This window comes from Anser brachyrhynchus (genome assembly GCF_964034855.1).
Source record: "Anser brachyrhynchus genome assembly, chromosome: 1".
In the NCBI taxonomy this organism is placed as follows: Eukaryota; Metazoa; Chordata; class Aves; order Anseriformes; family Anatidae; genus Anser; species Anser brachyrhynchus.
The window spans coordinates 16,807,766-16,820,949 of record NC_137694.1 but is presented as its reverse complement, the minus strand read 5'-3'; the positions used below and the strand labels follow the sequence as shown (position 1 = coordinate 16,820,949).

Genomic DNA, 13,184 nt, shown 5'->3' with positions numbered 1-13,184 from the left:
GACCATGAGAAGCTTATAGGCAGCAAATATGGAATAAGATGTAGCGTCTGAAAACCCCAGGAAGAGAAAGAGCTTCCTTCTAAAGAATTATCCATAAGTACTCTCAAGTGAAGAGCTTATCTATCTGCTGGACATCAACATGATAATGCACTCACTGCAGTAGGAAATGCGTGTGCTTTGCCAATGCCACATGCTGGAGAAACGAGCTCAGACTTCAGAGGTGCTGTATAAGAGAAATCAGAGCTAAGGAGGTTTCGAGTTTCTCTAAAGACAGACTTGTAAGTTCAAGATAATTTGGGAAGAGTAGCACTTGGAGAAAACACCCCTTATAACTAACTGATCTGAACCTGGAGTATTTCCTTCCAAAGAAAGAAATTATGCTACTGCTGATACCCACGTTGATACCCCTTGGCAGAGCAGTACCCACAATGTGTTTTCATAACAGAACTGGTACCTGGGCCTTGGGAAAACCCAGGTTACAACAGGTAGAGCAAAACCTATGGCTGTGCTCCCTCAAGACGCTGGGAGAAGGGAGCCAACATTTTGTCTTAGTTACTCAGTTATTATTTAGTTATTATTACCTGGTTATTCAATGGCCATTAGCTGAACACGGGTGCCTCATGGCTAAGGCCGTTGGCAGAACCAGATACTCAGGAACATCAAAAGAAACTGAGGGAACCAGGTTTAAAACAAGTAAAAAGGAGAAAACTTGATGAAATGGGCAGTTCACCTCCTGAGCCCTTTGCCAAAGGATGCTGGAGGTCAAATTTGGTTCAAGGGCAAATTAATGGGAGAGAAATTCACTGAGAGGTACTAAACACATATAAATTATGTTTAAAAGGCTTAAAAGTGTAGTTATTACATTATTCTGCGCTATTCCTACAATCTTTCTTGCCTATTCACTCATGGTTGCTGCTGGAAACAAGATGTTGGGTTGGATGGGCCAAAGGATGTCTACATAAAGTCATGTAATGTCTGCCTTGCACTCCTCCTAAACTGTCAAGAGTTTCAGGCAGTTCTCTTAGGCCTCTGAAGCATAGAAGAGAGCATAAAAGGAAGCTTTTTGTCTTTCTTTTCTGCATTGTTCCTTCACTTGCATTGATGGTTAGGTGGATTGAGTTAGGCTGGCTTGCATGAAAGATGTAAGAGATGTTTTGTTTCTAAAATAGAGTTAATAAACACAGATGGTGTGAGAAAGAGAGAGGAGCGGAGCTTCTGCTTTCTCATATAAAGGAAAACTGTTCTCCAACATTTCTAATTTTCTTGATGCAGTTGTTTTAAAAAATATATATATATAAATATAAACACAATTTCCCGCTTTATAATGTCCGTAAGACTAATCCTCCCCAAAAAAATCTCCTACAGAAGCTCTTACAAAATTCATTCAGAAAAATTTTCTTCCAGATTTAGCTGTCTTCTAGAGAGCTGTAATAGGAAAGAGAAGATTGGAAAGAACAGAGAAAGAGTGGCAATGGCTGGGTGCGGGGCACCAGAAGGAGCAAAAGGCAGAAGACTGAGTGAACGCTGTAAGGGTTGCAGGCACTGGTGGGACCCCAGTGAGGAGCCCCCAAGATGCCAGCACACACAGGAGGCAGAGCAAATCCACCGCCAGCAAGAGACGGGCACAGAAGGCATGCCCAAAGTTGGGTTGATCACCAACCTAAGGAGAACCCAAGAAACACAATGAGGACATCACGGCACCATCCCTCATCCTCAAAATCAACACAAAGATGGAAACGTGTACCCTGGTGTATGTGTGACGGACAGATGGCTCGGATACACCAGTCTCATGTGGGTACGAGAGTATGAGCATGAGTGAGTCAAAGCAGGGCTGTCTTAAAATAAATTCATCTTCCTATTAGGTAATAAAATCACCATCCTGTAAAGTAAGATATTGCAACGTTATTGCCAGCGCATCCCTGCGGCTGCTGCCCGGATCACAGCATCCCACCCCCAGTCCTGGCACTCTGGGGCACACCTCTCCTTCTGCACCTCGCAGCTCCTCCAGCGTCCCTGGGATCACCCGCATCACATCCAGCCCCGGGGCAGGACAGGAGGCTCTTCTCTGTGCACCTCGCCAGTGCACTGCCAGATAAACCTTCTCCTGTGCAGGTGTGGGAGAGCGCTCCTCACAGAAAGTACATTCATATTCACCAGCGCTGAAAAAAAAGTGCCCGGGATCACTTTTTAAATAGACCTGGGGATGCTCCTGACATGCCCTGCCCTGCCCTACAGGCTAGGGCACATTCTGGTGGCTCTCGGGCTGCCTTTGAAAAACGAAGTCTTAGAGGGAGAGCACTAAGTGCTGTCCTTGAAAGCGCTCAGCGCTGGCGAAGTGGGAAGCTGGGGGGCTGCAGCAGGGACAGGCTGAGCAAGTCGAGAGGCAGACGGGTGCTTCCGTCAACAGGTTGCTTTGCTGGGACGAACGCTCGGCCCACAGCTTCTTCCTCTTGTCCTTCAGGCAGCAAAAAGCCACATCCAGGTGTGGATTTGGGAGCTGCAGCACCATCGCCTCCCTTCTCACAACCTCCCACCCACATCTACGCGGGCTCACCCTAAGGCCTGCTGCAACCCTACTGACCTGCACTCGGGCCCAAATCTAGGCTGAAACAACTGCAGCTTTACGTGGAAAACTCAGTAGTGGGAAATAAAAAGAAGGAAATTCAAATTCAGGCCCCCCACCCCCTTTTGCAGCCCCAGGGCTAACAAAAGCGGTCGCCGTGGGGCCCGTCAGCAGCCCCCGGCCTGTTAGCAGGGGACAGCCCGAGCTCTCTTTATCCCAGACTGTTCCTCACAAAGAAGCCTTTATAGCTCAGCAGCGGGCAGCTCGCCCCTCTCCCCATCACGCCTCTGCTCAGGTTTTCAATACAAGGGGACAAAGTCCTTACCGCCCCCCGAATCTGCCGCTCCTCGCACGCCCGCCATTCCCAGCATTTAGTAACCTTTATGTGGAGACGCTAGGCCTCGCAGGAGTTGCAGGACACTTCCAGCACCGTCTCTCTTTCAGAGCCAGCAGAAACTTGTCGCCACTTGAGTTACTCTGCATTTTAGTGCAGGATGATGGATAACAGCAGCAGGGAAAGTTCCCCGCGAGCAGCTGCACCCCACAAAGAACGAACACAGGGTCCTCCATGCCACAGGGTATCACAGCAACCGAGGGCTCAGCCATATTTTAAAGCGATTAGGAGTGTGTAGATGGCAAGGAGAATTTTAGTGACAAAAGACTAAATACATGCAAGTTTGCAAGCAACAGGAGCTCTCTGCTTTATAGCAGAGTTAAGTAGTTGCAAGGGAGCAGCAGGAGGGAATCCCATCCCACCCTATCAGCCACAGAGTGGTTTGCAGCATCCTCAGGATCCCCTGCAGCTTCCCCACATCTGGCCAGGATCCTACACCAGGTAAAGGCTGAACAGAAATTCATGCTATATCTGCCCCTGTCACACAAATGAATAGTTAGTTTGGACTGTTCAGAAAGCAATACTCAAATTTTTAATTTAATTTTATTTTGCAATTTACCATTTGGATCACATTTGTCATATTTTCCTCAGGATCCCAGGACTCATTCTGGCTGTGGACAACTTTGACACCCAGCCACATGCCTGCCAAGGCAGGCGAGAGGGCAGCACTGGGGTCATCTGGAGATGACCTGGAAAAAATTGAGGTCAACCTAAGTACCTACAGCTTTGCTTCCGGGCACAAGGATGCCACAGCTTCTGTGCCTATGCAAGGCTGAACAATGCTGTACTGATACATATGCCTGTGGTGTCTCTAGCACGTTGTTTTAGAAAAAGCAAGGAGACTGAGACCCTGTTCTCCTAGTCCTACAGCTTAGAAAATAAAAACCCTGATTCCTTTCCTTCTTCTGTTTGCATGAGAGAGAAAGGGAGCTTGAAACAAAACCACCAGTGATTAGGGGGAGCGCATGAATTGCTGGCTGTAGCCATCCACTCCCCGAGCCCTAGAATTGCTCCTATCCCCAGGCCGGGGTGTCCCAAGCTATCCTTCCTGCTGAGGTTGTGCCACTGTTTGGAAAAAAGAAACCAGGGAAAATACATGAAGGAAGAAGCAGTTCTGAAATAAGGAACAGCAGATCAATACCTAAAAATTGTTTTCCATCCCTTATATGCTTAATGAAAAAGGTACAAGTGACTTGGAGCAGAAGTCCATTCCCCTGTGGTTGCCCTCACCTCCAGGCTCAGCATCAGGAGGACTTCCGTGTCATTTCTGATATATTTATACAAGGGGTCAGCCTGGGAAAGGAGGAGGACTCCTTGGAAATGAGGTGTCACTTAAATCTCGCACGCATCTCTAGCACAGCTAAGTGCCTGCACACAGGTGGAAATCCAAACTCCACTTCTCATTCTGGATTCAAGACAGAAGACCTGTCCTTAGCTAGGTCTGAAGATCCAAGCACTAGTAATAGCAGCATCTGTTGTTGTTGTTGTTATTAACCTTTACAGAAGGTCTTTTGCCTGTCCCCACAGGCAGTTTTAAAGGGAATCCCTTGGTGTTACCTTAACACCGGGAACAGCGTCCGCTCCACATCTCAGTTACGTCGCGTTCCTGCACTTGTCAGATGCAGACTGACCCAGAAGAGATAGCTGCAATATCAGACAGCCTCCCCAGCCCCCTAGAGTCAGCCAGCTATACGGTTTGCCTGGGAATTATGAAAGATTTATCAGAAGCCATGTGGCTGAGCTGACATCTCTGATCACTTGTGGGATTTCATGGCACAGGACGTGTCAGGTTGTGTTTCATTGTGCAGGACCACTTTTATTCTTTACTGGCACCTTTCTAGCTCTGTGACCGAGCACTCCCGACTGAGATTTAAGATGTGGATGTGCAGTACTATCCACGCCATACTGAGTGTTATATCCTGTGTTCTTTGCTAGAGGCCCAGGAGCTGTACTCAGTAAGCCCTGGTATAAGATCCTGCTTAGCTTCTTGGGTTATAATTAAGTAGGATTTCACTAAGAATCAAACTTATTTTTAGCAAGATGGAAAAAGTTATTTTTCATCTGCCTAGACTCCGATCTCTCCTTCAAGTCAGCCAGCTAAGCATCCCCCACGAGGTGATGAGTCACAAAACCGAAGATGGCAGTACCTTGTCCTCGCAGAAACGGCTGTGATCTCATCCGGGCTTTGAACCCTGAACTGAGACAGTGTCCAGGCCATACTGACGAGCTGAGTCACTAGGGCAGCCACAGAGGAAAAAGCCTTGGGCACAGCAAATACGCTCACCTGGAATCCGATCCAAAGCCCTGACCCTGAAGGACAAGACACACGGAGCTACTTCCAGCAGCTGCTACACGAGCTGCCTTAAACCTGCTGCTGACGGTTATTTTCATTCTTTCAGGTAAAGATAAGCTGTGGGTATGGCAGGGAACTATTCGGTATAAATCAGATCATTGAAATGCAGCCAACTTGTGTCGGTGATGAAATAAAACCGAGAAGAATGTCACCCATCCCAATTATTTTATTTTTATTTCTGCAGTGCTAAAATAATTCAAATGAGAGCAGGTCTCTACAGCAAAGAAAACAGTTTCTGTGCCAGAGCACTCACCCACAAGTGCAAGGAGAGGCTGGCAGAAGAGCAAGGAGAAGTGCTCAGGAGGGCTCTGCGGGACACTGCTGGACACCAGGGACCCAGAAGACGAATGCCTGTCCCTGACTCCACGGACCTGACCTGCTTACGGACACCTCGCAATCTGTTCCTTCTTCAGCAGTCCCGGTGGTGCCCCGTTAGTGAGGTGCAGCACGAGCACGGGGCTTGTGGTGAAAGGCTGCTGTGGCCGTTTGTGGGTGATGTGCACAGTCAGGATTTATGCCTGGTAACTCTGGTCTGCTCTGCACAGAAAACAGCAGTTTTCTAAGCAAAACTGGCTCTGCAGAGTGTTGTCCATGACCTCTGTTCCTATACTTATGGTCTGCAAGAGCAGCAGGATCCAGCTAGCAGGAAGCAAGTCTCCACCGGTTGGTAGACATGCACATAGCACCCCTGGTTGCAGTCTGCTTTGTCAGCATAAAACCAGAGACAACATCTGCTTACATCCTACCTTGTCCCCCACATCCTTCCAGCTTTTCTAGCCAAGTGCTGGCCTCGATGGGTGTTTTTCAGGTTCAAAATCTTTTCTGCAATGTGTCCTCTAACCACCTCCTTTTTCTTCTACTCCTCACTGCAGGTGGCTTTAGCCATCTCTTCCCTAACAGGCAAGGAGGTGCTATTTCCAGCTCTGAGTCTTTACCTCCAGAAGCAGGTTTAACTTCAAGGATGAGATTTTTATCTGTCTCAGAGCCCCTCACCACAAAGCACAGGTTCTCATCCTGTCCCCGTAACAGAAGAGGCTGCTTCCCCGACACACGCTGGCAGCTACAGAAACCCAGCTCCTCTGGAGCCACTTCACTTGGCCTTACTTCGCTTTGCCCGGATGGCCCATGGAGTAAGGAGGAATTTCGCTGCTGTAAGCCAGCTGAACCTCACTAGGATGAAGTAAACTACACCCCAGGTGTACTCTCCGGGCAGTGGAGAGCCCCTGGAGAAGACGATGCCCACGGCTCTGCTCTTCACCACCCGCACACCAGGCAGGAGTGCCTTGCTTCCCTGCAGGAAGCCTTCTGGCACAAAGGGAAAACACAGCACTTGTTTCTAAATCCCAGCATGAGCAAGGCAAAGCCACCTGAGGGGGAAAAATGAAGTAGAGCATGAAATGTTTCCAGGCAGCTTTCACAGACACTGGGCCACAGTCTCACATCTCTGCCCTGCTCTCAGTCGCTGGCAGAGCAGGTGTTTTCTGCCCTTTCCAAATCTGTCCTGGAAGGGGACACCTGGCTGTGTGTGCCCTGCACCAAGCAGCAGTAGGAGTGTCACAAAGCCAGGCAAATTCACCCAGCTCAGGGGTGAAGGTGCTCAGGGGTCTGCTCCGTGCCTAGCGTCAGCGTTTGTGGAGTGGCACAAACACACTTTTCATCTTCTGGTTAGAAATAAAATGGGAAAACGACCCTTTTTCTATCCCTGCCTCCCATAAGAAAAAGGATAAGGAAGGTACAGACCCCTGAAGCTAACAGAGAGGGATTGAATATCACTACGGACAGCTGTGTTCAGCCATCACCTCTCTGCCTCCAGTATATCTCCTGCCTAGCAGCACTGGCCACAAAGCACGGTGCTCCTCTTGGTGCACTCCCATGGGCATGCTCTGCAGGACAGATTTTATCCAGCTGCAGGGCAGGCGCTGGTTTCACTCAGCACAGTCACCTTAAAGGTGGGAGCTCCGTTTCTCCCCTTTGCAGATGTCCTAAAAACGCCTTGATGTCAACAGATCTGTGCAGAGGAACAGGCGGATGGGGGATTACAGACAGTTAATTTAGGTTTTCATCACACCTCCTGATGCTAAAGGGTTCGCTCCCATGGCACCAGGGTGGCTGGGGCCGAAGGTGGCTCTGTTGAATTCGACTCCCCTGAGCTAAGAGGGCGCAGAGCTCTCCTCCTGCAGCAGGGCAGCCTGCCTCCCTTCTCTCTTTAGCCCCACGAGCTGTCAGTCCCTCTGATTTCTCTCACAAGTCGTATCTCATACTTCGCAACTTATTTTGGAGGGTAGTTGTAGGAACAGGATCTGACGTGCTGCGGCTCTCCCTAAAACCGGCGTGATCCTACCACAGTGGGAGTCTGGGGGATTAGCAGCACGTCATTACACAGCTCTTCGAGCAGTATGAATCGGCCTCGTACGCCATTTGGGAGAGTCACAAGCTAGTGACAAATATTTGTTCTCTTTAATTATGGGTAGCATGGGAGGACAGCCCAGGTCGCTGCAGCTCTCCTCCCCCATCACTCTGACAGCTTCAACACCACCTGCTCTTGGAGCAAACAGAAGCTGACACAGGTGAAATCCATGCTGATTTTGGGGCTGGACTTCACAGCCTTGTAATGTGAGAGCACGCACTTTATTTCTACATACTGGCAAGGAAGCTGGGCACACCTAAGACATCACCGTCATTCCTGATCGTTTGCCTTTTAGAAGGTGAATACCACATGGTTCAGGTGAAGCAGGGAAGGAATTTGGTATTTCTGGTCACTGAAGCATTTTGGGATGCTGTGGGGCTCAGGTGGGTCACTGCTTTTCCTCAGAAGTCAGGCAGAGAGGAGTGAAGGGGGCTGTACCTGCTGTCTGTTGTGAAACTCCACCAGAAGAAGGCAAAGCCATGCTTGGAGCTGCAGAATAACGCCCTGTCCTTCTGCCCAGCTCATGGTCTGCTCAGCACAGGTCAACACCGGTCAGGTTTGGGCACCAGCAGGGACAGGTTTGCTGGAGTTTCACATGGAAAAAGCGTCACAGCAGCAGGTAAGTGGACATCAGCCCCTTTTTTGGAGCAATTCCCTGTGTTGTGACCCCAGTGCCCCCTGGGCAGAGAAGGATCACCTAGCAAGGTGGAGAAGGCAGCTGTCATCTGCATCTGCTGAGATGTGGGCTGCTGAGATGTGGGATGCTGAGCTACACGGCCACCCTTGCTGGGTCTCCCACCATCCAGGTCCCACAGCTGGCACTTCACCTCACAGCAAGTCCTCAGGCTGTTCAGGGCTTTTCCGGAGGCTCAGTTAACTTCTTCAGTCCAAAAAAGCTGGAAAAAAATGTATTTCCTCTGAACTGCCTTTCCTGTATGTTGCTGTTATTCTCCTAGGAATCTTCTTCCTTCCTCTAGAGCCCAGTCCCTCGTAAGTCTCACTGCTGAAGCCCCACAAGGTCTTAGGACCAACCTTGAGGCTCCCACTGTTTCACTTTGCTCCTCGCCTGCCAAGGAGCTCTGGGGCGCTCTCCCAAAATGAACACCTCATCCTCACCATGTGTTCACCCCTTTCCTTCATCTTGGGAGGCAGATTAAGCCTCTCTCTGCTTTCATTGAACCCTAAAAGTGCTGGGTCACCCTGCTACTGAGCCCATTCTTCTGACTAATCGAATTCCAGCCCTAAGTGGTAAATCACCTTGCCTCATCTCTGACTGTATCAGCCAAAGGGGCTTACCAACATCTCCTTGGAAAAACAGAGCTGCCTCATGAGGGCAAGTGCTGATGATCCCTTTTTTATTTTAAGAGGTAAAGTGTTCCTTTGAAATGTAATGAAACTTCATTACAAGAAAGGTCATAAATTGCTCCGATTGCATGGCTCCATGACCTGGCGCCCCAGACCTTTACCCAAGCCTTGGCCTGCACCACTATGCTGGGTCTGAAGCAGTGTCCTCGTCATGGGGATATTATTAGGTGCAGGCTACCATTTTCACGCAGTTAAATATTCAATCACAACTAAAATTACAGAAGGCTGCTCTTCAGAGACAGGCTGGGAAGGGCAAGGAGCTGAAACCCAATCTTCTCCTCACTCCCTCCTGGCATTGCTGACTCACTGCTGGCTCTCGGAGCTCTTCTCTGGCTTTTCCCCATTTAGTAATCAGGCAAAAAAATAAAAAAATAAAAAGAAGTTTTGACCCTCCTTTTCAGGTTTCATGGCACTTATAGCCAAAATCTATCCTACTGTATTTTGAAAAACAGTAAATAAATCAGGTGAGGTGAACTCTACAATAAAACCCTGTCTCCTCCAGCACCATCAAGTCCTCTGAATGCTTGTGCTAAGCACAGGCAAACTTGTCCTCCCTGCCATGGGCACCAGGGCACCAGCTGAGAGCAAAAACCTGCTGGGGGAAGACATCCCAAACCTCCCTCACCATCAGCAGCCGGCCGAGTGGTTTCTCCGAGCCTCATCAGAGCTGCGAAGGGAGGCAGGAAATCATTCTGCATACATCAGACTCTGGTCCTCAGATATATTTTAGGAAACCACCAAGCATATCACTTCACTCTTCTCCATACAGTTCTTCTAAGTTCAAAATCCTGTGACATCTGAAAAAAAATAAAATACCCATCAGTTTCACCAAATTGGAATACTGATGTAATTTGGCTGCAGTTTTAGTAGACTTTCAAGGCTTCCAAACACCTCTACTCAAAAGTGCATTCAAAGTTGGGTTGTATTGTTTTATTTATTTATATTTTTATTTTTTCTTTTAGTGATGAACGTACAGTCCTGGATGCTGTAATTGTCTGGGAGAGCTACCAACCAAACAACTACCACCCTGCTCTTTCCGAGACAGGCATGGGCTATGGGCAGTCCCGTTCTGTTCATAGCCGAGTCTGCAGAGTACTGGGGTCCTGATCCACACCAGGGGCTCTGTTGGGCAGTTGCAATGCAAATAATAATAGGTACAGATGATACATCTGATCAAGAACAGATTTAAGACTTTGAAAATCAGATTGGTGCTGTTCCTGCACAGAGAATATGCACAGAGATTTGTCTAAATTTTGCCCTCAGTAGTCCAACAATTTAGGCTTTATAAAATGTTTCTCCTCCTTATAAGCAGCCCCTGCAAACCCCTGGAAAGACCATGACCAGAATATAGATACTGTTATGCATATTCAGTATTTAATACCTTTGAGTTTTTCTGCTAACATTTGTCTTTTTTTATGACTCTTCTCACACAGCCAGATTTCAAAAGACTGATTTAGAGAACCCTTAATAGGCAAATTATTAAGTTGTTCTATGAAAAAGAAAAGCCTCCTTCTAAAATGCTCTTCGAGATGGCTAACACCCCACTGCTTTTATCATTGTCTCAAAAGGTGGAGCAACCCTACCATGATTAATTTTTCATGCACTGGGTAGGAAGGGATAATTAGAGTGCTCTTCATACAGATTGTCTGCAACTGCTTTCTAATTAACTAATTGACTACAGAGCTAATGAGATTCAAAATTAATTTTTATATTCGAATTTGGCCAGACCTATTTTAAGAACTGTGAAGACAGATTGGCCAGAAGCTTTCATTTGATGTCAAATAGAGCGTTTTTTTTGGAAATACTGTTATATTACCTCCTGGGTGAGTATTTTGCAATGGCTTTTGCCTCTACCTAGTGGCTGAAAGATGAAATGCATGGTTCTTTTTTTTTTTTTCTCTTTTGGTGGGAATTCTGCAATAAGAAAATATATCAGAAGAAAATATATAGAAACATGAAACCCACGCTAAGCTATGGCTATCTCTGGACTCACTTTTGCCCATTCCACAGTCTGTTGAAAAAAAAAAAATGTTGTATAGGATTTGTGTTGTGGATATGTGAATAAATATGGTGTATTTATAGTGCGGAGTCAGTACGGAGCAGTCATGACTCACATATCTATGGATATGCAGTCACGTCGATTTTCAAAAGGCGTTGGGAAAGTTCCTTCAACAGCTTGTAAAGATGCTGCCATGGATTACAAGGGGGTGCCTAAATGTGAGCAAGCAGTTGGCAAAAAATGGGAAACAGAAAAGGGAATAGGCAGGCAGTGTTTGCAGGGAAGGGAAATCCCAGCTGGCGTCCTGCTCTGGGATGTGCTACAGCTGCTCTGACCAACTGATTTTTTAAAAATTCTGCAAAATCAGATGAATAGTAAGCCTTCAGGGGCTACAGCCAAAACTGGTCAAGTGCATGAAGCTGTCCAAAGTAATCAGGATGAAAATTACTTCTGAAGTTGCAAAAGGGTCTCAGCATAGCCAGAAACAGGACAGTAAAATGGCTTATGAAATTTTCAGATAAAGTGCAGATAAATTTAAGTGAAACCCATTAGAAAACACGGTTCTACCTTCCAACATGCAGAGACACCACCTGATATAACATTGCAAATCAAAATACCACATGCAGTTCTGGACCCTCATCCCATGGCAAATACATTAGAAATACAAAAAAAAAAAAATCACAACCATAAACCCTGAAAACAAATTTTGAGGAGGACTCATGAAGTTCTGAGCACTGTGAAGAAAGGGATCAGAGAGCACTGATCCCTCAGAGGGGAGGGTTTTTCACAGAGCACTGTAACGGCTTGCAGCGGGATGCTGAAGTTTGCACAGTTCGGAAAGCAATCAGACATATTTGTGGAAGAAAAAGATAGGGAAAAGATCAATGTGGTGCTATTAAAAACACAAGCATAATTTCTGGTCAGGAGATCTTTGAACCACAAGTTGCTGCAGTCCGACAGCACCTTCTGGAAGCACCAGTATGGGCCTGTCCTCTTCTTGTGCTCTTCCTGCAGGACATGCTACTGCCTGCTGTCAGAGACAGGGAAATGGGCAAGCTGGCCCTTTGGTCTGCTTCTTCTTTGTACTTTCTACAATTAAAAAAGACCCCAAAGGCTGTGAAGCTTTTGCTGGAGCACACATCACTGTACTCTACCTAAAACCTCAGCAGGAGCTGTTTGTCTACAGGCTCCATGATAGGAAGAGAGAAGAACATCCAGAAAAGCTTCAACTAAATGTGAGAGTGCTGAAATTATTTCAGTGATTAAGTCCACAGTGTGCAACAAGTGCTGACCTGGAACACTGCAGCATGCTGCTGTGCGGATCAACAAAATGGCGGCACGCCACAGTCATGGAAGTGAGAGCTGGCAGCTAATGAAATGCCAGAATTAAGGCTTCCTCTTCACCTTGTTTCAGAATATAGAGTTTGGAACAGTAGTTCCTCCCACCTGTAATCCTTGGTTTTGCTGGGTTTTGTCTTTAATCTAGGAGCAAAGATGTTTGCACCGTCATGCGTGTACTTATGGAAGCTGCATGGCGTACACGGGTCACCTTAACTCTGACACAGCCCAGGTGACAAGCACCTGAGTGCTTGACTTCACAGTGATGGTATCAATCATTTCATTTGGTCTGTGTGTTTTTGGGTGATAATCAATACGAATTATTCCTAAAATCAACAACACCTTGTACTCATTTTGAGAGGACTTTACCAAACCTGGCGTGGCCTGAGCTGCACGTGCGCAGGGGCAAGGCCAATGCCACTCACGGGCACTGCCCCACCAGAAGCTCCTATCCACCCACGACTCACGGGCACTGCCCCACCAGAAGGTCCCATCCACCAGCACCCTTCAGTCAGACCATGTTTTGGGGCGGGCAGTGCTTCCGCAGCACCAGACCCCGACTGCGGCCTGTGGTGTGCGCCAGCTCTCGGCAGGCCCAGTCAGAGGGATGCTGAGCACCCACCACGGGCATGGTGCTGCACGGCCAGCCTCTGGCAGCACCCAGAGCAGCAGGATGGCTCTGTATGGCTTTCTGATACACTGATGGGTGTCAGATGAACTCTCCCAGTGGCAGTGATAGGAGTAATGTGGTGGCAATCCAAGTGG

At 47.7% G+C, this 13,184-nt stretch overlaps 2 long non-coding RNA genes across 2 annotated transcripts; one reads left to right on the top strand and one right to left on the bottom strand.

The window, feature by feature from the left end:
• Window positions 1–4,892: 4,892 nt before the first annotated feature.
• LOC308199094 lies at window positions 4,893–10,470 on the top strand. The gene is made up of 3 exons (XR_013954384.1): window positions 4,893–8,035; window positions 8,123–8,336; window positions 10,045–10,470. It is a non-coding gene; the product is annotated as an uncharacterized lncRNA (long non-coding RNA).
• On the bottom strand, window positions 8,346–10,599 carry LOC308199095. The gene is made up of 3 exons (XR_013954385.1): window positions 10,464–10,599; window positions 9,708–9,879; window positions 8,346–8,613 (listed from the first exon to the last, which is right to left on the bottom strand). It is a non-coding gene; the product is annotated as an uncharacterized lncRNA (long non-coding RNA).
• Window positions 10,600–13,184: the final 2,585 nt, after the last annotated feature.